Source organism: Lepisosteus oculatus, chromosome 17 (assembly GCF_040954835.1).
Source record: "Lepisosteus oculatus isolate fLepOcu1 chromosome 17, fLepOcu1.hap2, whole genome shotgun sequence".
NCBI lineage: Eukaryota > Metazoa > Chordata > Actinopteri > Semionotiformes > Lepisosteidae > Lepisosteus > Lepisosteus oculatus.
Window position 1 is genome coordinate 16,569,473 of NC_090712.1, and position 24,650 is coordinate 16,594,122.

Genomic DNA, 24,650 nt, shown 5'->3' on the forward strand with positions numbered 1-24,650 from the left:
CAGCCTTCAAGGTGGTATACAGTAACTATTCATTCACTGAAATATTATCTTGGTTCCATTCCTTTTTCTGGAGGCTATACCCATGTGCACTTAAGGAAAAGAAAGAGGACTTGTATTATTATGGGAACAGCCCCACTATGGTTGTCAGTGAGGGGAAGCCTGAGAAACACAGATCTGCTGTAAGTACTGTACAGGAAAATACCCAGCTGTATGTATTTCAAAGAGAATGTCTTTAAACTGAGTGTTATCCAATCTCCATTGATATCATACTTTAAAAAAAATAAATATTAAAAAGGTGACTAACAGCAGGAGCATAGAAACATAGGTTATTTTCTATCTGTGTGCAACCAGTTCTATAACAAACCTTATTACTTTATATAAAATATCTGTAATGGAACCTTAGGGCTAATTAATTTACACAATTACAGAAGTCAAAATAAATAAGAAATGGTCACATTTCGTTCTGTATGAACTTAAAGGTCATACAATACTCCGTAGGTAAAACACATACCAAGGCAGAACAATAAAAGTTTTCATGAAATTTTGTGCAATTGAAAAGCAGACATTTATGTTCTCAAGTCTTGAATTTCTAGCAGAGCGAAACAGAAAATTATGCAGCATTTAGAAAGTCAATAAATGCTAAATTTATTTTTCTCAGGAATTTAATTTGCTTTAATTTGCTTTTAAATCTAAAACTTACAGAAAGCCGTTCTGGTTTAATAAATCTGTGCAGCAGTGCAATAAACAAGAATAATTACACAAGCTAAGTCATTAACAGTTGATTAGATTATTAAACAAAACTGCATTCCAAGCACAACATTAGGTATAATCTCATCACCTTTGCTGCAGCACAGTTCACTGACCACGACCACTCAAGGTTTATTAGTTATTCTGTTAAAGTTTCTGTAGCTCATCTACCACAAGCTTCTGGGTTGTAAATTATTAAGACAGCCTGGAATTGCTGCGTAGTCAGGTACACAGCAGCTATTCTGGATTCTTCAATACAAATAAATAAATACAATTTTATTTTGATAAAAGTCCCAAAAAATGGAAAAAATGAACTCCCCTGCTATGAAAAGACAAGACTACACATTAAATCGGCAATTGATTCTTTACAGTAAGCACATATTGTACAGGACATATACTTGCCAATATATACTGTATGTCTCTGTCCATGATGTGATTTATCATGGTTATCTTAAATTATGATTATAAATGCAATTTTTTTTATGTTTAATGGCAACAATCATTCAATACTTTCAGGAATATCACAAACACTGACATTTTGTAACATGGGCTATAAAACCATATAAAATTAGAACTTGATCATAAGGTATTTGTTAGCATTAGTCACAAAATGCACTTCTTCAGGTACGTGATTAAGGAAATCCATATATCTAGCAGAGTATATTCACATGCAACGCAGAATTATCATACAGAAAATCATGTTTTAAAAAGAGCATTGTGGGACACTGGACCACACTCCCTAACCACATTGTTGATATGTCCTCCCTGAGACATCATCGTCACATCTGCCGCTAATCAGAACCCTCCCCACAGACGGCCCAATTAAGCACCAGATGGAGGCAATCTCCGCAAACACTGCCGGTTTATCCCTTCATCCAATCTGAACGCCCCCCTTGTTAACACACCCTCTACTTCCAGACCTATTTAAGCCTTCTGCTTTTCACGGAACAGCACTTGGTATTGTTAGCTTCTTCGGAACCTCTTGCCTTGCATTATTTACTTCCTCTTGCTGTTGTTGCATACTCGAACCCGGATCTCCCCTTCTGACCCAGACCTTGTCTAGCACTTTGGATTTGTCTGCCTCTCTCCATTTGGATAACCTTTGGTACTGAACCCGGAATTTGCCCTCGACCAAGTCTCTGCCCAACGTTTTGGATTCGTCAGAAATCTCTCCTGCCTCGGATCCCCGCTCCACATAGAGTTCCTGACTCGAACAACAGCGCGGCTTGTTACAATCATTGACCAAGTTGAAATTAAACAAGCAATCTGGGGCCAAAAGATCACAAGTGAGAGGAGGCCATGCTCATGTTCATGCATTCTTATAATGGAAAAAGATCGATGTAATACTGGCAAATAAAGGAATTCCCTCTCTAATCCCATAAACAGTAGGTATGTGACCATGCAACCCTCCCACAGCACAATCTGTTGAGACCACTTCTAAGCAGTTACTGAAAATGAAGCAGTCCACCATCAGAAAGTCCAAAAAGGCCTCTGTTTGACAAAACGACAAAACGACAAAACGACAAAACGACAAAACGACAAAACGACAAAACGACAAAACGACAAAACGACAAAACGACAAAACGACAAAACGACAAAACGACAAAACAGAGCATTCAACTGGCCCTCAACAGAACCACCTTCCTCTTTCAGCTCCCAGCTGATGACTCACAGAGCATAACCTCTGCATTTTATTACAGAGGCTCCTCCCCTTTTAAACACCTTCAATACTCTTATAGAAACCCACTACCTCAATAAAAACACAAATATCACAAGAAAAATCCATGACCAAAGTCAAATACATTTCACATTTCCCTTAATATTTTAATACCTTTTTGAAACATAGGGGCTATTAAAACACCAGTGTTCATAAATGTTCATAAATGGATGGGAAGACCAGCTCCCCTCCAGTCCACAAGAGGGCACCATGGGAAACAAGCCGATGGCCATCTGGTAATTGCTTTCCAGGCTTTAAATCCGGCCCTGCCTCTGAATGTGATTTTAACTGTTAAACTAAAAAGAGGTGAAGCTGCTGCTGCCAACAAACAACCACCCACAAAAAGGTAAGAATTATATTTACTTCAAACTTATAGTGTATGGGAACAGGCCCATCACAATGTAAATGAAAATAATCTGATTTTATTTCATCCTTGTATTTTCAAAGTCCATGTCAACACCAATGTCTGAATGCATAGTTGGTTCAGAACATTTTGCACGATATCAAGGCAATGCTTTGATAGTGATGTTTTCTGAGAAAATTGCTTTACATGCTGGAAATACATAACTGCCCATTAACCACAGAGAAACATTCTCAGTTTTGTAAACAGTTAATCAATCAGCTAAGAGTGGCAAAGAATCTTTAAGTGCGATAAAAAAGTTTTTGAGGTTTATTCTTTTAATTCTATCACTTGAATGATGGCCAACATGTGAAGAGCACTTCAAATTTCACAGAACAACTATTGCACAGACAGCATCAGAAATGTCAAAGCATTACATTTTATACAAGAAAAGCAAAAACAACACCTGTTCGCCAACTCACATGTATTAAGTAATTCAGTTTTTATCTCCCTGCGGAGCACAGCAGGGGATGAATAAAAACTGTGGGATGAAGGCAACTTATTAAAATGATTATATTTTAACATTTTAATATATGTATACTACTGAGGATACCATGGTTTTGAAGTACAAAGTATTCAGCAATAGAAGCAAACATGAACAAGGAATGTAATTTAAAAGAGCAAAACAGAGCACTGCATTTTACTTTTATAATACTACAAACTTATTGGTTTCTGTTCAATTCAATTGCAATTCACTGACATAACTTGAATTGGTCTCACATACCTAGGGTGGCTGTGTTCTTCAGGAATCCAGAACTGCATATGCATCCCAACTATACTGTATTTCAGCCCCATATTATAGAATGTACAGTATGAGTTATTATGCTGTGCAATTTTCAAATCCCAGTAACACTGTTCTAAGAGTTCACAATTTATAGTTTTCAGGTGTACTAAGGCCTTTTACTTAAAGTATAGTACAGTACATCATCAAAATTATACTCCTAAAACTTATCAATAGAAATACCCTCTGTGGAAAATGTCCATATGGTGTCTTAAATTTTTTTTGGCAAAAAATGAGCGTCTTAAAAGATTTGCAGTCTATGATGAATTGTGTGGCTAACACTATAAAAAATAACACCACGCAGATCGACAAGTATGATTTTTTGCAAGAAGTGCAAAATGAAACTCATGTTAGATGTGGACATACTATATTGAACAACCAACAGCTTAGAATGACACCATGCAAAATATGGTTCTACTTCTTTTTAATGAATTATGTAAGAATGTGTAAATGATACAACAGTTTATACTGTATATAATTTCTTATAAGAAAAAGAAGCTTTGATCTTTACTTTCTTTTCCATCCTGAAATTGTGCATGAGAATCATGATTTAAAGCTGAGGTATATTCTTTAGACAGTATTGCAGACCCTATGCAATAATGGATTGAAAATGTTTGGTCCTTTTTTATCCATGAATAGGAAAAAAAATATTTCTTGTGAATCATCCCAAGACTGGTTATTATTCTAAGTAAAATATGTAATGAACAGGTATGTAAAGGGGAGCTTTGGGGGTTAAAAAGATAAGAAAGCCTTTGGAACTTAGACATAACAGAAAACCAAATGATACTGGGGAAACATCCATAGTGCTAAAACTACATAAAACTACAGGTAATAATCTCCAAAACCTCCAGTCAATAAAAACAAAAGTTTGAATTTCTGTCTACAGATTATAGGAATTGTTTATTAAGTCTTCATGTCAAGATGTCCTTTATCATGTGTGCAAGCTCCACAGTACCATACAGGAGAGCTAGCAGCAACTGGAGGTTTCATGAGTCCCTCAATGACATCACTTCCCACTCACAAGCTTTTTGTCAGTCACTGCTGTGTGCAGAGCCAAGGGAACTCAGGCCAGCTACCAGACACTCTCCACCAGAGGTAATCTGCTAGTTGCACACTAATCCTGTGTCACAGACGCAATAAACTTTCTTTAATGAATACCCATGGCATTTATTCACAGTCATGACCCATCAGACCTTTTTCAAATCACATCTGGATTAGGATGTGCCCATGCACATGGTTCTCTGTGCATGGAGAAACATTAAGTTGCTTGTCTGCCATTATTGACCCAGTCCTCCCATAATTCACTCAGGAAAAAAGAAATATTAAAGTCAACAATGCTACATACAAAGCATACATATCCTGAACTTTATACTGTACCTGGTTCTAATGCAACTCAATATGAGCTTTTAAGAATCCTTCCATACCATAGGGATCACTGAAAACATTGATTTCCTGTAAAGGGAGTGGCACAATCCATGATAATACTGGAAATTGGAGACTGAAAAACCACGGTCAGCTCTTTCATTCCTCTTGAGAGAAAAAAACACCTCTTTCCAGGATGACAGATAATAAAGCACTTATTACTACCACACTGCCTCCAAATTAAACCAGCTTTCATTTCCTATGGGGATTATCATTAAACATAAGAACATTCTCACATTTTAAGATTTCTTCAAATGTCTTTATGTAATACGTGTTTACTAGTATCTCTGCATTTGACAGTTTGCAGGTTTGCATAAGGCTTCCAGTGTCTGCATTCATAATCATTTAAAAATGTTAATTAATATAAAAGTCATAAAATATTTATACAGTACATTTGCCCACAAGATTTTTATCTGTACCTTCCCCAGTTAAGATAATATTAATGTTTCACTGTATTTAATGATTTTTGAACAAACCAACAAATGCTTCAATAATAGGACTCCTTGTGCACAGAGACATAAATTCATATACAGTACTGAAAAAAAGAGAATTAAATCTTCTCATCTCCACATACAATTACAGATATCACAGAAACAAAATAAAAAATTTGTATTACTATAGAAACAAAATACAAATTCCACTTGACTCATTTTAGAACAAGACTTTTTAAAACAACAAAACCTTATAGCACAAATGTATAGAATATTAGGATAAAAGGGGTTATTAAAATGGATGAAAGATGCCTTTATGTGGAGTTTTGGACACTTACCAAAGTCTTGAGAGAGAAGATGAAGAAAATCACCTGCCAGATAACCACAGCTTTCAATCCTGTAGTCCTTTGGAATGTGCACTGCCTCGGATTGTGTCATTGTGACTGGAAACTGCAGGAAAACAAAAAAAGAGAGAACTGTACAATAATCCTGAATAAATCCCAAGTCAATATATAATAAAGACAAACTGTGCCCTGGAACCCTCTTCAAAACTTTGTTTTCTGAGCCAAGAGTTTCAGAGACACAATGCAACAATTTTAAATTGAGATTATTTTTAACAGGATTTAATGAAGCTCGGATAGAAAGATATAGTACAAGCAGCCTATTTTTTTATTGTGTCAAGATAAAAGAGTTTTACAAAAAAGACACAGGACTTGCACGCAATGAAACACAACCAGTTAGTTTGACATTAATCAGCGTCATTTAATATACTGTACATAAGCTAGTGTAACAAGTAGAAGACCAGCTAACACAGTCCCTTAAGTGTCACATTCAGCATATGCCTGCTGAGAGGTTGAACAGTGAGGAAACAGAAAGCACTTTTCAAAATCACAGTGATTACAATTTTCATAAACTGGGAAACATCTTCACATTGACTTCCTTCCTCAAATGAGTAACAGCTCTGCAGGGATTCTACATTTAATCTAAGATATTGATGCCATTACCCCAATAAGTCAAAGTGCAGACCACAAGATCTCCCTCAATGGAACAAAAGGTCAGTGTTTGGTCCACTTAAAACAATGGAATATTCAGCATAACTCAAAAAAGTCTCATTGCCCACTTCACCAAGGGATTTCTCTTTAACCCCCATGCCTTTGGAGCTCCAAAAGCATGCTAATGAATGCAAAATACAGTTGCACAAAAGATTATCATGATCTATTTTGCCTTTGATCTCTAAAGCACTTGTGTAATGTACAGTACTGTACATTATAAAACATGAAATGACAGCGACACAAGAAACAACACTTTGACATCATAATCAAAAATAAAAAACCCAGTAAGTTCAACCTACTGATAAGTTAACTGTTTTCTTACAGGTTAAAAAAATGAAAAGATCAGAAGCGTAAACAGAAAAACAATGGACAAAACCAGGTCTTCTGCAAGGGGCAGTTCATGGATTTTTAAGGGATCCAACAAACAGCTACTATTAGGACATACAGTAACATCTTTAGTTCTTTTGTTGCATTTTTAAAAATGTCAGTATTCTCAAACATCAATCTGCCAGGGACAGTAAGATTTCATTGCTTTTCTGTAACTGTGCCATTATACCACTGAGATAATTCGGAGGTAAAAGCAATGTTTGGTGCTGTACTCAGATCAGATAACCTGTGTTGAATCATATACTGAGTCATGACCAACAAGATAGCAATGGAAAGAGTTTGCAACATGTGTAATACCAGAGCAATCCAGTTCTCTAATGGTCCTTTAATTTATTCAATACAACATATCTTCCATGTATGATGTTTTCACTTTGGTGAATATTTTGTATATTAATGTGCAGTGCTATTACAGTATACTGCGTGTTATTCCTGCTTTCCACATTTTCACATTATACAGAATGCAGTGTCAGGTCCCTAACAATTCCATGAATGCTAACTTGATTAGAATAGGAAATATTAACGATATCTTTTTCAGCTTTATAGAACAATGAATTATCATAGTGAATAGTAACAGAGACTCCAGAGACTCCAAAAACATTGTTTGAATACTCAAGGACCAATACAGTTACCTGAGAGTATTGTGTGATTGCTGGACAGAAAATAACCACATCTCATAAAACAATGAGTATTTAACATAAATACATTAAATAAATCATAGGCTAAATTTTACTTACATACTGTATAAAGCACTAAATTGTATATATCTAGGTTACCTGAATGGTTTATTATATATAGTCCAACACTTAATCTGAGACTGTCACGATTATAGTTCCCCCTCCTTAAGGGTGCTCCAGCCCTTTCACTAAAGACTTCATTTCTGTGCACCTGATCCTCATTCCCAGCCCACCTTAAAAGCCAGGCGCTGACGCTCATCCGGGCTCTGCATCTGATTTCCGTATCGTGCGAGTCCAGGACCTGGAAGCGCCTGGTCCCATTAAGGTTTTAACCTCCGTTCCCGTTCCTGTTCCCCGTCCGCCGGTTCCGACCCGGCCTTCGTGGTTTTAATTCTTTGTTCTGATGGATCTCCTGGTTTTGGACTTACTCGTGTGTTTTGGATTTTCCCTAAGGACTACTCTCTTGGATTGTTCGCCTCGGCCACACCTCCCCCGTGCACCAGCGCACCTTGGACACGCCCCCCTGTCTTCTGCCCCGTTTTCCTGCATGACATTTCCCCAGTGTTTCCCCACTCCGTCGGACTGTGTCGTCCGCATAGGGTCCGGAAAGAACTGTTTGTTACAGAGACCTGCTGATCGAGGTCTTGCCCAGCACACTCTACACAGGCCCAGGTTCCACACAATGGATGACAGACCCTTCTAATAAGGAGATCCATGCCTGGGGATTCTCACTGGCCAAATCTATCAGAGACTGTGAACATTGTTAAAACTTTCTTAAAGACTTTCTTTATAACTTTTAATCTTGGCTTTATTGGGTAATTTTATAAGGTGTGTAGAGAACAAGGCTATACAGTATGTACGTTAATCCTTCTGAAGATGGACAAAACAGCAATCTCTAAGGCTGAGGTACAGTATATAAAAAGTGAAGATGTACAATGTCACTTTGCAGAACCAATTAGATACAAAATGTTGCCAAGTCACTGCAAGGGTCAAGAATTGCTTTATGCTCCATTAGGCTAAACTACATTGCCAGCCCATTAAGTTGACTCTCTGGCCGAAAGGTTGATTTAAAAAACAAGTTGTTTTATCTACATCTTAACATCAGATTGTTTTTTTAGTCTGTTGACTTTTAGCTTTCCCACCAGAACCTAGGTTTCTGGATCATTTTAATTGACTATTCAACCAGTAAAAGAAGCCTCATCAATAATAAATGAATCACATACAGTACAGTATAAAGGCAAACATTTGCTATGAAAGTGGCTCACTTCAGTCACAGAGGGATGGTACTAGAACACATTGCTGTCCTGCAAGATGGTAAAGGTCATTTGTGAAAGATTTGCAAAATCCTTTTTATTTTCATGCCACGGTGTACCAATTCTGGGGAAGTAAATCATAAGAAAAACCTCCAGATTCTTACTTTCTGCCTACTTTAGTCGAACAAGGATGTATGTCACAGAGAGAGAATTGAAAATAACACAAATCAGAATGCCTCTCTCAACTCATAATGAGAAAAGAAAGCTCACAATCACCACAAATGTTTATATAAAATGATGGAATGTGTCAGCAGCAAGGTCAAATGGCACCTAGAGAAAATGCATATTCTCTTACTATCACACGGTTTCCAGTAATGAACGTACTCACGTACTGTATGTAGCAATATGAATTTGACATCTTATCGGTAACAAGCAACTTTTCTTGGAAGTTGGTCATATAATGTGAAGAATTTTGGTATGTCAAACCCTCTGGATGTGACCTTGGCTTTAATGAAGCCTCAGTTGCTCTCAGACATCTCTGCCCCCATGACTCATGATACTGTCTAAAGCAAGATTCTGCAACGAGTGTTGATCAGTACAGACTTCTTTTAACTCTTGAGTTCTTCTAAACTCAGCATTTTAACTATTTTAACTAATTTACTGTATAAAGCATACAAGCAATCTATTTTACAGCACTGGAATTTGCAAAGCAATCAGAAAACTAGCCATTACATTTTTAAAACACATTTTTAATATCCGAGACCATGCCAACTCTTTGCTGTGAGAAATACAGTTGTTACAATCATGTGCACCATATTTACAACTGCTTTGCCCATCTGCCTTTTGACAAGAGAATTTCTGAACTTCTGATGTTCAGGCCCTGTGCTCTTGAATGGTACTGCTTTTTAAGCCAATAACTGCGAGTTGAACAAATGTAACCTTCATTCTGATTTTTTAAGTAAAAGACAAACTCAACAGCACCAAAAAAACAAAAAAACGATGATTGTAATGCAAGCTTTAAGAAAGCCCACTCAGAATAGTTTCAGTGTATATTCATTTCTAGCTGTTAAAAGCTGACATTTCACTAAAAATTCAGTAGTTCCTACCGTTACAGGCACTGCATGGACACAGTAATCCCTGAGGTCTGCACAACACAATTTATATTAACTTGAATGTCAGCAGAGAAACTGACTGCAGGGAGTTGCTCTCAGAAAAGTAAAGTATAATGGTAAATGAAAGGTAAGGCATAATTGGCAACCCAAGGCTGAGTGCTAGGAAGTCACCGGTACCTAGAGGGAGACATGGCAGAAGAAGTACACTAGCAATGAGCTGTTGAAAGAACAGTGAAACAAGTATGATTGCACTCTTTCAGATGAGGGAAGTTAGCTGTTTGATGACAGATAAGGTGACACTACACAATATCCACTAGACAAACGCTAAGAGGATTTTTTTTTTAGTCAGGTTACTGTCAAGGGCAACCACTGTAGAATGTTGTTTTATCTGAGTGCTTCTGAATATAGGATATTAAATGGAATATGTGTCTTATACAAGGATTTTTAAACATGCTCTATATACTGTAATAGTACAGTTAGCATACACAGTACAACAATACATTATAAAATGTATAGAACCAGCTAAGGTATATCAGGTGTTGTAGGGCTTTTGTTGAACTCAGTGATAAACTTCATATCTATAGATAAAAGTGTGTTGAGTAGTCATGACTCATGAATATGGTAATAATCATCACTTCAGATGAAAATGAGAAACACAGAAGGGTAACCAATACCCTCATCCTGATATATTTAATACAATGGCACTTCATATAAGAAAACAAGTAACCAACATTCACTGAGCAAACAAGACACAAACAGCATCATGACACTTACCAAATATGAGGTGATTTTACATGATAGCTTCGTAGGCGGCTTCTGAGAATCCTGATGGCTTATACGATTCTAGAGCTATCACTGGCACCTCCCTAAACACATTCCTGTCTTAATTTATTTCATTTATACAAAGCATCCTTCTGTTTGAAATGAAGTACTTCTATGAAATTGAACTTCCCAAGGGCAACTGCATACTAGCCATTTCAATCTGTCTTTGCCAATGAAGGAATACTCCGCAGACTGAGAGTGTTTTCGGTTGTACGATTAAATATTTTCTGCCTGGCACCTACACTTGTCAATACTGCCATGTCCTGTTACACTCTATTTGTATTGATTATCCTTTTCTTTATTTCTTTGTTGTAAGCCTCCTGGCTAGGCTGCTACAGTAAATGAGGATCTGTTTTCAACTGACTCCATCAAGGTGGATCATAATTATTTTTTTCTTTTTATGGTTTTGAATGTTTAAACAAATGATTGATGTTTTTAATTGATTCAATTCTACAATATTATTGAGCGAAATGGAGAAAATTATTTAAAACGTCTACATCAATGCCGCAACTAGGTCTATGAGTATATAAATGCATATTATATAACTTTTTATATATAAATGATATTATATTATCATTTTATTAAGGGATTTGAAAAAGGATATTAACTATTTGCAGGGAAAGAAAATGTTAGGGTACCTGTTCAGTCTTGTACAGTAGGGTATACTGCCCATTACGTCACTGCTATTAACTTGTAAGCCTTTTGAAGTACTGTAAATAACAGAGGCTTTGGCTACCACAAGAAGAGTGAGGTCCCATCTTCCTTCTACCTTGTAGTATGCTACTGAAAATCAATAATCATTGAAAGGCACTGGTCATATTTTTATCGAATTAAATTGAAATTAACCATAAAAATTGTCTTTAACATAACCCGTTCCACAGTTTTGTGTGTTTTTTTTATTTTGAATAATGTCAGTAGGTTTATAGAGATTTAGGCAAAGATAAAGGACATACATCTCATGTTTTTCTTTCTGTGTGGAAAGATTAAATGTAAAACTTTTTCATTACACTTGTGAAGTCTGCATCTATATACAGTATTAAAGGTTTGCAATACAACATGTGATGTACTGTATATAATATGCATATAATGAAGCTCAGAACACTGTAGGTGACTTACAGAAATAAAATATAGAGAATGAGAGACCATTAATAATATCTGAAGGAATGCTTAAACACCCTATTTTGCAGACATGAAAATTTAAAGCCACTGGTTCCTGAATTTTACAATTTCAACCTTGAACCTGAGATAAGCTGCAAAAGGGTCTAGATTCCTTTTTAAGAGCTTTACAGAATCATTTTTCTACATCATGATGTGAACTCTTCAATGTAAAATTCACAGTATATTGTATAAACTGCAGCTCTCTGTTGGACTAAATGGTTATTGAAAATCTATGGATACATACAGTATACTGTATAGTAGAATTATATATTATATATTAGAATTATTATTATTTTTTTCTCCAAAAAGACTTAAGTACTTAAGTATTTAGCAAAATATTTTTGAGAGTACAAGTAAAACATACAAAGCATAAAGTAGTTTCTTTCTTGCTATTTGAAAGAATGCATATTTTATTCATACTGTATATTCTCCTTCACTTCCCTCATTTAAGTCTCACTATGGAGTCAAGCAGCTCCAATTGTCATATGTTTAAACATGTAGTCAGTAATTAGCCAGGTCTGTCTTGTCCATCTACCCCTGCGGTCTCCAATCTGCCCATAAAATATTGTCTGAATGCAGGCTATAAATTGTGACTAAATCTAGGTTAACACAGTGGTAAGCCTCCTTATACATTGGGGTTGTTTCCTTTTAGTGTTCGGTAAAGGTGGTACTGTACAACCATCGTCAAACAATGGGGCACACTGGGCCATATTTTAGGCAAACTGTGCCATCTCCCTGAGTGAACAAAGTGAAGGCGATAAACTGTGATTTGGAATGTGTATCCAGCTGTGGCTGAGATTCGCTACGCAAGAGTGCACAAGTGGCTGAGGACCAGCCGAGAGCTGACTATCTGGATAGAGGTTCCCATTAATAGTCAGTGGTAGTGAAGATAGTCCTTTTCCAGGTTGGTCTCTCCTTTGTTCTGTTACTTTGTCCATGTCGCTTTGCTGCAGAAACCGACTCCAGTGGTCTGTCAGGTGTCTGTAAATGTGCAGTGTTATCATTAGGAGCTGCATCATGTTCTCGCTTTAATAAGAATAGAGTGGGACTTGGAAGCATGAGAAATTCTGGAGGACTGACAAGTTTACATTTCAGATTCAATAGTGGACACGTTCCTTAGGCTGCTGTGCCGCTGCGTGGAAACTAGCAAGGGAAGCCAGTGCAAAATCCATCCTGCGATTACAAACTGGGGAGATGAAAAGAAAAATAGCAGGCAAACCCAATTTTGTTTTTTTTTTCTTTTAAAAGCAATTTCAGAAAATTCAATGATCTTCAAATTCAATTTAAGATTAACACCAATATCCTGGTGTCCCCATTCTCACAGCAGCAGTGTGGGAAACATGAACACTTCCCTGCTCTGTGGCAGCTATTTAATGGAAGAAAGGAAAAAAGGAAACGCATGTATGCAGAAAGTGCACCAACTATGTCAACCTTGAACTGCTGTAAAAGAGTCTAATAGTCTTCATTATATCACTAGCTGTAAAGAATAGTCCACTTAGTAGTACCATATTTTATTCAGGTGTCCAGCTTGTGAAGAGTAAAATACTGTTCCAGCATCTGCATTGTAATCATGCAAAGTATAAACTTGCTGTGCAAGAGTTTACCCTCCAGATGAAGGATTTATGAGGGATTCTTCATGATGGGATTTGTTGCTAATTACAGTGACGGCACATGTTGTTGATCAGAAGTGGGCATTTAAAGAGATGCAGTGCCAAACAGAAAAAATGGATTCAGGCTGTATTTTTTTCCCCACACAGCAGAGTTAAGCTGCTAGCAAAAGAAAATGACAAGAAAAAGAGGTAGAGGAAACTGAAAAAAACACACATTTGTCAAAAAGCCCTTCTGGTGATCATTATTTTTGCTGGTGCAGGGTATAAAAGAAAGAGAATAAAGATATTATTTTCATTCTTGATGGGTAGTGTCACATGTGCAGTACACCTTTCAAGAACAAACAAAACATAAATGCAATGCTGGGTCTAAATATTAATGAGAGTGGTCAAACTTGAGGGAATTTTACTGAGCAACAAAGATGAAAGATGAATAATAATATGAGGCCTCCAGATAGAGAAAGACATCGGAGGGCAAGCTTTTCAGGAATGCCTACAGGCACTGTAAACGCCATGAAGATGTTTTCACACACACTGGAGAAAGCATTTTCCTTCACCTATTTATCATTTATATTATCTTGATGAAAAATTCTGTACTTCATACCCTTAAATTCTATAAAAGAGAAAAGGATAGCAGCTGCATTTGCCAGCAAACTTAATGTACTGCTAAGACGATACTGAAAAATATTGTACCTTCACCCAGAGCACATTCTACTTAAAGGCTTTGCTTGCTTGCCATTTATTTGAGGTTTTCTGTACCTGTTGTCCAAGCCAACTTGTGCATTAAAGAATGAATGTGTAATTTGATGATGCTGAGAAATTCTTTCCCAGTGCTAGGGGTACAAAGTTTTAAACCTATTCCAGAATTAATATTTATTAGTTGTCCAGAGTAATTTTCTTTCTCACAAACTGCTGATCTTAATCTACAGTGATTCCCTCACCTGTGGAAGTTTATGCATTTTGAATGCAACACAAAAGGTAGTCACATACTGTACATTTCATATGACCCAAAGAAAAACCTGCCTCTAAGTTATATCAACCTTGAGCCCATTGCATTTTCTATGCAGCTTAGCATTTGATTTTGTATTACAAAGGAACCATGAAAGCTACTGTACAAGAATCTATTGAGACATCAGTCTATTTTTTTATTCCTTGTTTTTTTTTTCCCATTTAATGTTGTTTGGCAATGCATACTGTACCTAGGGCTACTTGCACAAATACAATTCACATGATGTATGTACTGTAAGAACGAAAAGTCAAACTAACTTTGTTGAACAAGACTCATCCACCCCCTTTTCACATTTCTGCTCATACTCTGTATATACTGTAGGGTCTTATCACTGTACATTTCTGGCAGACAAAATGGATGTGTCCCACCACTTCATTATAAACACAATTGATTAGCATTGAGTGTAGCTTTATTACTTTGTCATACAGTATATTACTATGACAACTGTTTTGAGTTTAATTAGAAGAACTGCAATGAACAGAACTGCAAGACTCTTAATAAAGCATTTTAAGGCACTGTGTAAAACCTCTCTTGAAACCTACCACAAAAATACTATTTTAGAAAGTAAAAAATATAAATATTTATGCCTTGTTTACTTTAGATATACATCCAACCATTAGATAAGATAGATGAGATCACTTAATTGGCCACATACAACTTCTTGTATTGGGAATTTGTCATTTCGCATACCCCAACTTGCTCTCCATGAGACACACAGACAGGGAGAGAGAAGCTTGGGGTCAGAGCGCGGGGTCAGCCATTCATACGGCGCCCCTGGAGCAGTTGGGGTTAAGGGCCTTGCTCAGGGGCCCAACAGAGTAGGATTCCTCTGCCGGCTGCAGAATACGAACCAGCAACCTTCCAGCCACAGGCGTAGATCCTTAGCCAGAGAGCCACCACACAGCCCTATTATCTAAGAACTTTATTTCATTCAGGGTCACGGGTGTGCAGAAGCCTACATGTATCCCTGCAAGCAATGAGGCAGGATACACCCTGTACAGGAGGGCAATCCCTCACAAGACACACATAGACCCAGATGTCCACACAGTTATAACAGAGCCGGTTTTCCAAGATCCAAAAAAACTACAGTACCAGTTTGTCTTTGGACTGTGGGAGGAAACTTGAGCATCCTGAGGAAATCCACATGAACAGTACTTACAAACTTCAAGCGGACAGCACTCCAAGTTCAAAATTGAACCCAGGGCCCCAGCACTGCAAGGCAGCAATGCTAACTACTGCAATATACTGTACAGTACTGTACTTTAAAAATCCTTATTGACAATTTCTTGAGAAGACCCTCTCAGCTGTACAGTATTAAATGTATATTAGGACTTTGCCCACTGTATACTGTATAATGTTATTAAATTTAAAATGTTCCAACTTCCTAGAAAGAGTAAATAAGGTTCATTGAACAAACGATTGCTTAGCTGGCCATATTTTCTACAAAACATGACTGGATTCTGTCATATTTAGTTAAATATTATTCACTTCCTGCAGCTATTGTCAAAAAAATGTATACAGCCAGGGTTTTTAATCTTTATAAAACCAAACAGGAAAATTCTATGGATATGTAATATAGGAACTACATTTCCTTCACTGGTTAACATTAAGGACAGGATAATTCTAGTCCTTATATGACAGATTCCTTCTCCAATTCTTCATAAGTTGCTTTTGCTTTCTTCTATTTTGCCTCCTGAACTACTTAGATGTATTCAGCAAAAATATCAAACTTAGTGCTTAAATACAAACCTGTGACAATGAAATTATTGTTATCTCAGGGCAAAACACTCTAGTTCTCATGGGACTGAGAAATGTTTTTTCTATTATGATTTTTTTTAAAGTCAGAATTCCAAGAAAACTTTGTGCAGCTTCCAAGCTAAAGGCAATACCACCTAAGTCAACTGTATGAATTATATAGCTGTAAATATTGTTTATCAATACATAATAATGGAAAAGAGACCAATTCAAAAACACATCAGTCATCTTCAGCTCAGTTCAAAGAATTTTCCATTACTGTCCAGTGACTTTCCATAAAAAGTAAGGAACCAAAGAAGCATTGTGGAATGTATGATGTTAAAACTTAGTGCCCTCATTAACTGAAATATAATTGCTGCCAAGGAAAATATACTGTAATTTGAGACACAAACTATACAGTATATTACAGTCAAATTTATGTTCACAAAACGTAGCTATTCAGGAGACTCAAGAAAGGAACTCCTCAGAATATTCAATACACTACAAAACTGAGTCTTTATATTTTAAAAAACATTCTGTCACTTAGCCCAGAAGGGGTACTGGTTTTTGAAACTCATCCAAATATGCTTTCCTGTTACATTTGAAAGGCCTGTTTCACTCTCTGAAATAACCAACATCACATCATTGAGGATCACCTAGTTCTTCTTGCCCTTCATTAGGAGGTAACCAAGGCACTTAGACACACAACTGGGCAGAATAACGTGCTACATCCCAAAGTATATAGTGACAAGATATTATATCTGTTTCAGCCCCCAAATGATACCCAGACCAAATATCAATTTTATTTGAGTTTTCTCACAGAATACTCCTGCTCATTGATACCCCAGAATTTTTAAGATAGTATTTTAAGGTAGATAAGAGTGATAAATTGCAACAGCATGTGAGCTGTTTAAAAATAAAAACATGAGCTACTGTGTTTTAAAACCCACAATGAAATGTAAAAAGAAAGAAGGTTGTCTGTGGAGCCTTCATAGGAAGCAAAAGACACCTGAAAGCGCTCAGGAGCCATAATGTCGTACTTTTGCCTCTACTCTTTCCTTGTACATTTCAGTCGGAAGATACAGTACCCCAGAGACACACACGTTCTGAAGGAAATTACAGCACAGAGGTACAGTATAACTGCATGTACATCTTTCTGATGTTACAACTGTTGGCTTAAATTACCAGCCCACTGAGTCCTTACATTCATGGATTTTTATGTCCTTATGTTCACATTTCTGATGATTATCTAATTATGGACAGGATAAACCCATCATTTGTTCTATTACCTTGGTCTGTGCCTTTTAAAAAGTGTTTATAATATGTTTATATACATGTAAAGTAGCAATTGCAACTTTCAGAGTAATAATTTAAATACATGCTGCCTTTTAAACAATAATTTATAAACTCCACACAGAGGAGCAGCGTGAAGCAGTGGTTGGGATTCTGGACTCATACAGGATGTAGAAGACTTGTGAATTCAAAACCCAAATGAATCACAACTATTGTACCCTTGAGCAATATTGTACTTGACCTGAATTATCAAGTAAAAACTGGTGCAAAAGAAAGTTGCTCAGGATGAAATTAAAATAAATTAGTAGTAAGTCATCTCTAAGTCCCAATAAGGAAACAAATTAATCACTGAAGCTTCTTTTCTGCAACATAAGAGTTCAAACTTTCTTGTGTATTATCAGTGTACACTTCATTTAGTTGTATTATAGAAATAAATATTTGTGAGGATAACACGTGTTAAAAAAAACTTGTGAAAATAAAGGTGCAGTGCTCTAAAATATAGTGCAGGCTAAATGAGAATGACCTTTGAACAAAATACAAAATGCAAGAGACCTGATGCAATCATCTGTCACTTCAGTGTCTGACTTTGATAGTTTTTGCACAATTTAATTATTTTATGGCCTGTTTTTGAGGAACTGATTGAAAAAAACTGTGGAGGTAATGTAAGAATACATTTTGCTGCTTTTTCTTTGCAGCTGTTATATATAAAAGGAAATCAAAGGAAGGAAAAACCTTCCCTTTATTATAACACCATTTCAAAAGATACGCACAGACTCCAATAATATAACTGTAGAAAGTCTTTAATCCAATTGGCTCGAGGGACAACAGTAAAGCTATATGGACAAGGAAGTTGAAATCCCCACAGAGTGAATCAGTGAGGCCACACACACACACACACGTGTTGAAAATTATCATTAATAACCCAAAAATATTATGGCGATCAATAACTCCTGGTAGTTCCAGTGATATAATTCATTCTCGGGAATGAAAGAGTGTTCAGAGAAATGTCTGATCTTAACTTCCTCAGTTTGAAGGATGATGCCTGGCCCTGAGGAAGAGACAGTCAGCTCTCAAAGGAGTGAAGCAGATGAGCAAATCTGCACTCGCCATGAAGAATTAGATCCTGTTATAGCATTAAGAATGACGCACATACAATATAAGGTTTGCCTAAGGTTTGACAGATGATGTTTGGCCATATGGACAAGGCAGTTAAATCCCCAAAACAATTTAAAGCACATTAAGAGTAAAGTTACTGAAGAATACAGACAAGTAGACAAACTTGAAGGCGATTACAAAATTAACATTATTAGGTGCAGGATAAGAAAAATCCTATGATCAGAAGCTGTGAGCAATCCTTCTACATGGGTATTAAATGAATTCAGAAATATTTTACACTGCCTGTCTTCCTTACCGAGAGATGACAGTTTAACTGTAGACATGAGGTACTCAGCCTCAAGTGGGTCTTTGCTAACTGTTCATATTAAAATGAGCACCTATAAGATCTTCAATGACCATTTCAAAGTAAAGCTCTAAAAGGTGGTCCTCTCTGGACTGTTGTAGTGGCTGCTCTGAAATGAAAGAAGTGGCCACAAAATTGCCCAGCTGAGAAACCAGATTTCATTAAGACATGTTGCAGCTGCACGACACTGCTTGTTCATATTCATTAATAAGGAATGGTTGATAGGATAAGGCTCTATGACAGATAAGCGGAAATGGAGAAAGGACAGAAGTGGAGGGTAAGGGCTGAGGTAAAAATCCAATTTAAACAGATAAATGATAGAGCCTTTCCTTGACTGATCCATTTTCCTCTTTTAAAGATGGGAGAAACAGGTGTCATTAGTTAGAACAGGTAGATCACAGATGCAGGGATGAGATGAAGTGAAGTCAAAAGTGGACCAAGAAGGAGCCATAAATTGAGAATAGGTAAAGAAGCCGAAGCAGAAAAGGCTCGAGAATTTTGTTCTGCCTAACATGAGAGATAACCTGATTTGAAAAATGAAAACAGCATGCAAGATGTCCTGAATTAGATGTAGTTTCTTAGCACAAGATGTTTCCAAGCATTGTAATCCTTTGAAACATTGAGAATGTGATATGGAAGAATTAGTTGGACAGTAATTTGGAAAAAACAAAAATCACATCACAAGTAAACTTAAACAAAAAAAAATGTTTCTGTAAGTTTGTCTTTATAAAGCATGAAATGGAAGAGACTGTTATGAGACCCAAGGCAGAGAAACAGATATTGAAAGCAGAGTGAAAAGGATGAAAACAGTTCTAGGTTGTCCAGTAAGAAGAGAGGGTAAGTGATACTAGCAAGGGGGATGCCCACTTTCTGATTTTTGTTTTAATCCTTAGGATGGAGACACATGGAGAAAAATCAATGGTAAAAAAAAAAATGTAGCAGATGATGCACAAAATAAAGCTGTTGTTTTTTTATATATCTGACAAAGGTCATCAGGCAGTGTTTTGGAAATCTGGGGGCTGCTCCTACAATGTAGGAAAGTCTAATACAAAGCCAAGATGAACATATCACACCAGAGAACTCCCAAAAGATTAAGAAGTGTAACATTATAGGCATTGGAGCTATCCAGGTATTTTGATCTGCCAGTTTAAAAAGGGGAACAGAGTGATCGGTTGAAACCTACACTAGTGCATGGAGAAGCCAGTGACTGGGATCTCTTGATGCAAGGAGCAGAAACATTGTGAGGAGCACTGTGAGAAAGATCAAATACCAGATTCTGTCCCCCAGAATATTTCTGAGTAGCTATACCTAGAGGACATACAGTACAATACCGCAAAGAATAGGGGATTCACACAAAATCCAATCATAAAGCCTACACTACCGTTCTTAGTGATTTGTAAGGTTACAAATCAAAAGGATTACTGTCTTCAAAAGAAGGCAGAACATTGTTACATACTGTAGCAATGACAAAAAAGGTGATTCTGGAAAAGAACACATTGTCCATCCAAATGGTGTTCAAAAGAACGGTGCAAAACTGGTTGAGAAAAGGTGAAACAACTGGAGTATAACAGGCAGCACACTTTGCACACTTGCTTTACCTGAATGAAAAGAATGGGGCAACTGTGAGTATCTGTAGACTGAGATGGAACAAAGAAAGCCTTCTGGGAAAGCAGGTCCTTCTGTTTCCATGTGTCATAGAAACAGGTTGTTTTTGTTGGTAGAACATGTAAAAATGCAAACCTTTGTCTAAATGAGCCACAGTCCAGTCCTCGAGCAGCTGAACTGGAAGCTGATGTGATCCTGGCAAAAAGAAGCACCGTATCAGCTGGATGAAAAGACTGCTGTTTCGTTGTAGGAAGCTGCCATGAAAGAAATATAGGTCAAAGGAGCTGATCAGGAGCCCCAGAACATGTGGAGGTGTTGACTTCAAGAAAGACTCCATCTGGATTGGTCTGGATCAACAAGCAGATCTATTGGAGAGGTAAGAGTCAGTTATATCTGAGCCAAAGCAGCAGCTGAGGCAAAAGATGTAGCAGAAGATTTTATTTCAAGATAGAAGATTTAGCATTAAGATGAAGGTTAGAAAATGGTAGGCTAGGATGGCTGATGGGGACTTGGTTGAAAGCTATAGTGAGGCAAACGAATGAGAAAAAAAATAAATCTGAGCTGAAGAAGAGGTGGTAGCAGCAGGTGGCAAACAGACTAAAGCGAGTATCAACATGATGAATTCCAGGAAACAGTTGTCCAGAAAAGCTTGTATTTTTACCCGTAGAGACAGTGATTAGAGTGAGATGGGACCTGTCCTCCTTTTTTGTGAAGTACTTGCTTATGTCAGAATTAGTCACAAAATGTGTAATGTGCAAAATGAATTAAAAAGTATTTTGTTAATAAGAACAGTAAGCCTTTTCATCAATGTATAGTACTCTATCCAATATCCCAGTCTAGGCAGAGTTTTTCACAGGAGACGAGGGTTAAATCCAGGATGATATAAAATAAATTCAGCTTGCCCTTGGCCCATTGTGTTTCTGGTGATTAAGCATATTTCATCTTCTATATGCACGTGTGGGAATCTCTCTTTTAAAGCTAGCCCAGGAGTATAATTATCTTACTACTCAATTGCCAAGATTAGGGCTGTAAGAAGTCAAATATTTACATAATTTAGTACACTTCAAAAATGCATACTGAGAGGCCTTAAATATTAATAATAACGTATATGTATAATATACTTTATCTAATACAACGAATGCAGAACAAATCTGAACAAAATTTGTTAAAAGCTGTAAAGGGACCATCAAGCTACAGCATGCAGATATTTGATCTTTGTCTTCAGTATTTTTAGAATTAAATGTAGAAGGTAGAAATGAAGAGTAGGAATGCTGTAGGAATGTAGGAAGTGTAGAAATGCTTCCCTGAAGCCTTTAAACATTTGAATATTTTTAAATTTGTACTTCTAAACACATTTTCTGAAAAAGACTGCTCCTTCAATGAGACTGATTTAATAAGAATAACTCCATACACTTACAGTATATAGCACTTTTCTGGACACTCCACTGAAAGCGCTTTACAGGTAATGGGGACTGCCCTCCGCCACCACCAATGTGCAGCATCCACCTGGATTTAAGTATTAATGTATTATTTCTGTCTTCCTTGAAAGACCTGCTTGCGCAACCCAGCAAAGTAATCCAATTATTTTGCTTGAAGTTTGAGAAATGTTTTGCGATGATGGAAATTCAGTCAATGCAGAGATATTTTATATAGTGAGGATCAACTTTCCTAATAAGTGGAGCACGAAATATGTGCACATAATTATAATTATTTGTACAGTACCAGCAAAACTTTCATATACTGTATTATTACTATTTCATACAAATGTACTATACAATGTACTCATTATGAACAAATCAGAAAATACCTATAAAAGCTACTACTCAAACTACAAACTACATTGGCTACCCAAAAAGGGCAATGACCATGCCATCCTTGATGTTAACACCAGGTTTAAAAGATTTTGGGTCTGCTTCAGTACACATTACAGGTTTTTTTAACTTGACCATAGCCATACAGTATTTAATTCAAGTTATTTGTGTAATTCTAAGAGTTTACCTCCATACAGGAAACAAAGAATCTAATTTTGAAAGTGTGAATTTGTGGAGAAATAAATCATAAACAGTTCAAATAAGCAATGATCTAAACTGCTGAGATATAGTACACATTTGTGGTCCCCGCAGTTTGTCAATCAGTGAAAGCATGCTCAAAGCACAGATTGTGCCCTATAGTCCAGACGTTGGTGCTTCAAGCCCGGATTATATTATTAGCCAACTCTGACTGGGATTCCCCAAGCTGTAGTGCACAACAGCCCAAGCGTTGTTAGGGTTGGATGCACTTGTGTCAGTCAGGGTATGTTCAGCATGCTACACAACTTTGCCTCTGAGGTTTGCCATCTGTCCACGAACTTCCTAAGGAATCAGTGCTCGTGTTTCTCTCCTGGCCGGCACTTCAGTGCTCTCATTGTGTGAAATCATGAGTGCCTCAATGCGTGGTGGCATGTAAAGGCAGTGGGTGCATGGTCCTTTTTCCCACTACATTGGTTCAGAGGTTATAGAAATAAGTTTTTAACTACTGGAAATTCCAAACTGAGCATAGTACTGGTTATAAAAACAGAAATGCGCCCATCATTTCTTTGTTTCCACTCATCATATCCCTGAAAAAAAATAAAATAAAAAGCAGTACCTTATTATAGTAACTTAATGACGTCATCTTGAAGCTGTAATATGGCAAGGAAATTATTGCAGAGAAATCTAATTGTACAGTTGTGTACAGTAAGTCCTGAGTAAGGTCAAAATGCACTCAGATGGAGACAAACATGCTCTCTGTATCACAGAGTTTCGGGTGAAATACATTTGAGTCTTTTTAAAAAGTTAAAATAGGTAAAGGTCTATACTGATGAATGTCTTGTAAGTTAGAAGAGGGTATTCACCCCACCCTCAGCTGCAGTGTGGCTGGAACTAGATGAAGGGGGTGTTGCTGTTTGCTCAGCTGGTCCTTTATCTAATCAGTTGAGGAAACCATAACTGAATAAGATCCACACGTGGGGTCTCCTTACAGATCACAAACATCCCATAATCCCCTGAAATGACCAGACGTTACCACATGGTGGACTATAAAAGGAGACTGCAGAGAAAGACTCCATAGTGTGGAAACTTAGTGGTTGGAGAGAGCAAGACACTGGAGTGAATGTTCTTATTACTTGAACTACTGCAGTCTCCTTTGGGAATATGCAAGGCAGAGTTTGTCTCTCATTAATTGGCTTGCATTTTTAAGGGACAGAGAGGTGTCTCTTGTTAAATATCAGTTTAGAAGGCAGTTGTACCTACTTTTTGTTTATTAAAACAGCCCTGATTACCTTTATAGAGTTTATGTTCACGTTTAAGCTTATTAGAGTGAAAAAGTCAGTATCTAGTACAACAAGCTGAAAGACTGAGAGATTGGTCTCTGAGAACTCATTCCTGTTGTACATTATGGCAAACATGTGTAGTACATTATGTGTTCATAGAAGATAAAACATGACCTCTCTCAGTATTCCCCAACACTGGGAGTGTGTAATTACGGAACATTTAATAATGGCTTGTATTCACTGTGTTGTCCCAATTGAAATTTAACTTTAAAAAATATTTGTACTTGAAGAATTGATGGAATATTACAATTTGTCCAACCTCTATGCTACACCAGGTGTTTTTTATATACAGATAAAGTTTTGCAGTTTAAAAAAATATTTTTTTCCACTGTACAAAGAATCAGCCCAATTCAAGTTAATAATCACAACGTTCAAGCCTGAGTCAGGTTATAAATACTGAAAAAACCACTCTCCCCAATAATATGACAAAATAAAGCAAATGTTTAAGCTAGAAATGTTTTCAAACCCTTTGTTTGTGCATCAATCACCAGTTGAACAGTTTCTCTGTAAACATTTTTTTTACATAGTTCTGTATAAATTAAAGCCCTTTCACATTATGAATGATTCAGGGTTATCCAGTCTTTCTTTTTATGATAGCAATTTAAAAGCATTCCTTTTCTTCATGTTATTTAATGTTC

At 36.8% G+C, this 24,650-nt stretch overlaps 1 protein-coding gene across 1 annotated transcript in view; it reads right to left on the minus strand.

Annotated features, from left to right (window-relative positions):
• LOC102696792 (muscarinic acetylcholine receptor M3) overlaps positions 1-24,650 on the minus strand; it is a 125,363-nt gene that overhangs the window by 84,243 nt on the left and 16,470 nt on the right. The window contains exon 2 of the mRNA XM_015362647.2: positions 5,837-5,948. The gene's annotated coding sequence lies outside the window, so the exon portion shown is untranslated. The remainder of the gene's footprint in view (positions 1-5,836; positions 5,949-24,650) is intronic.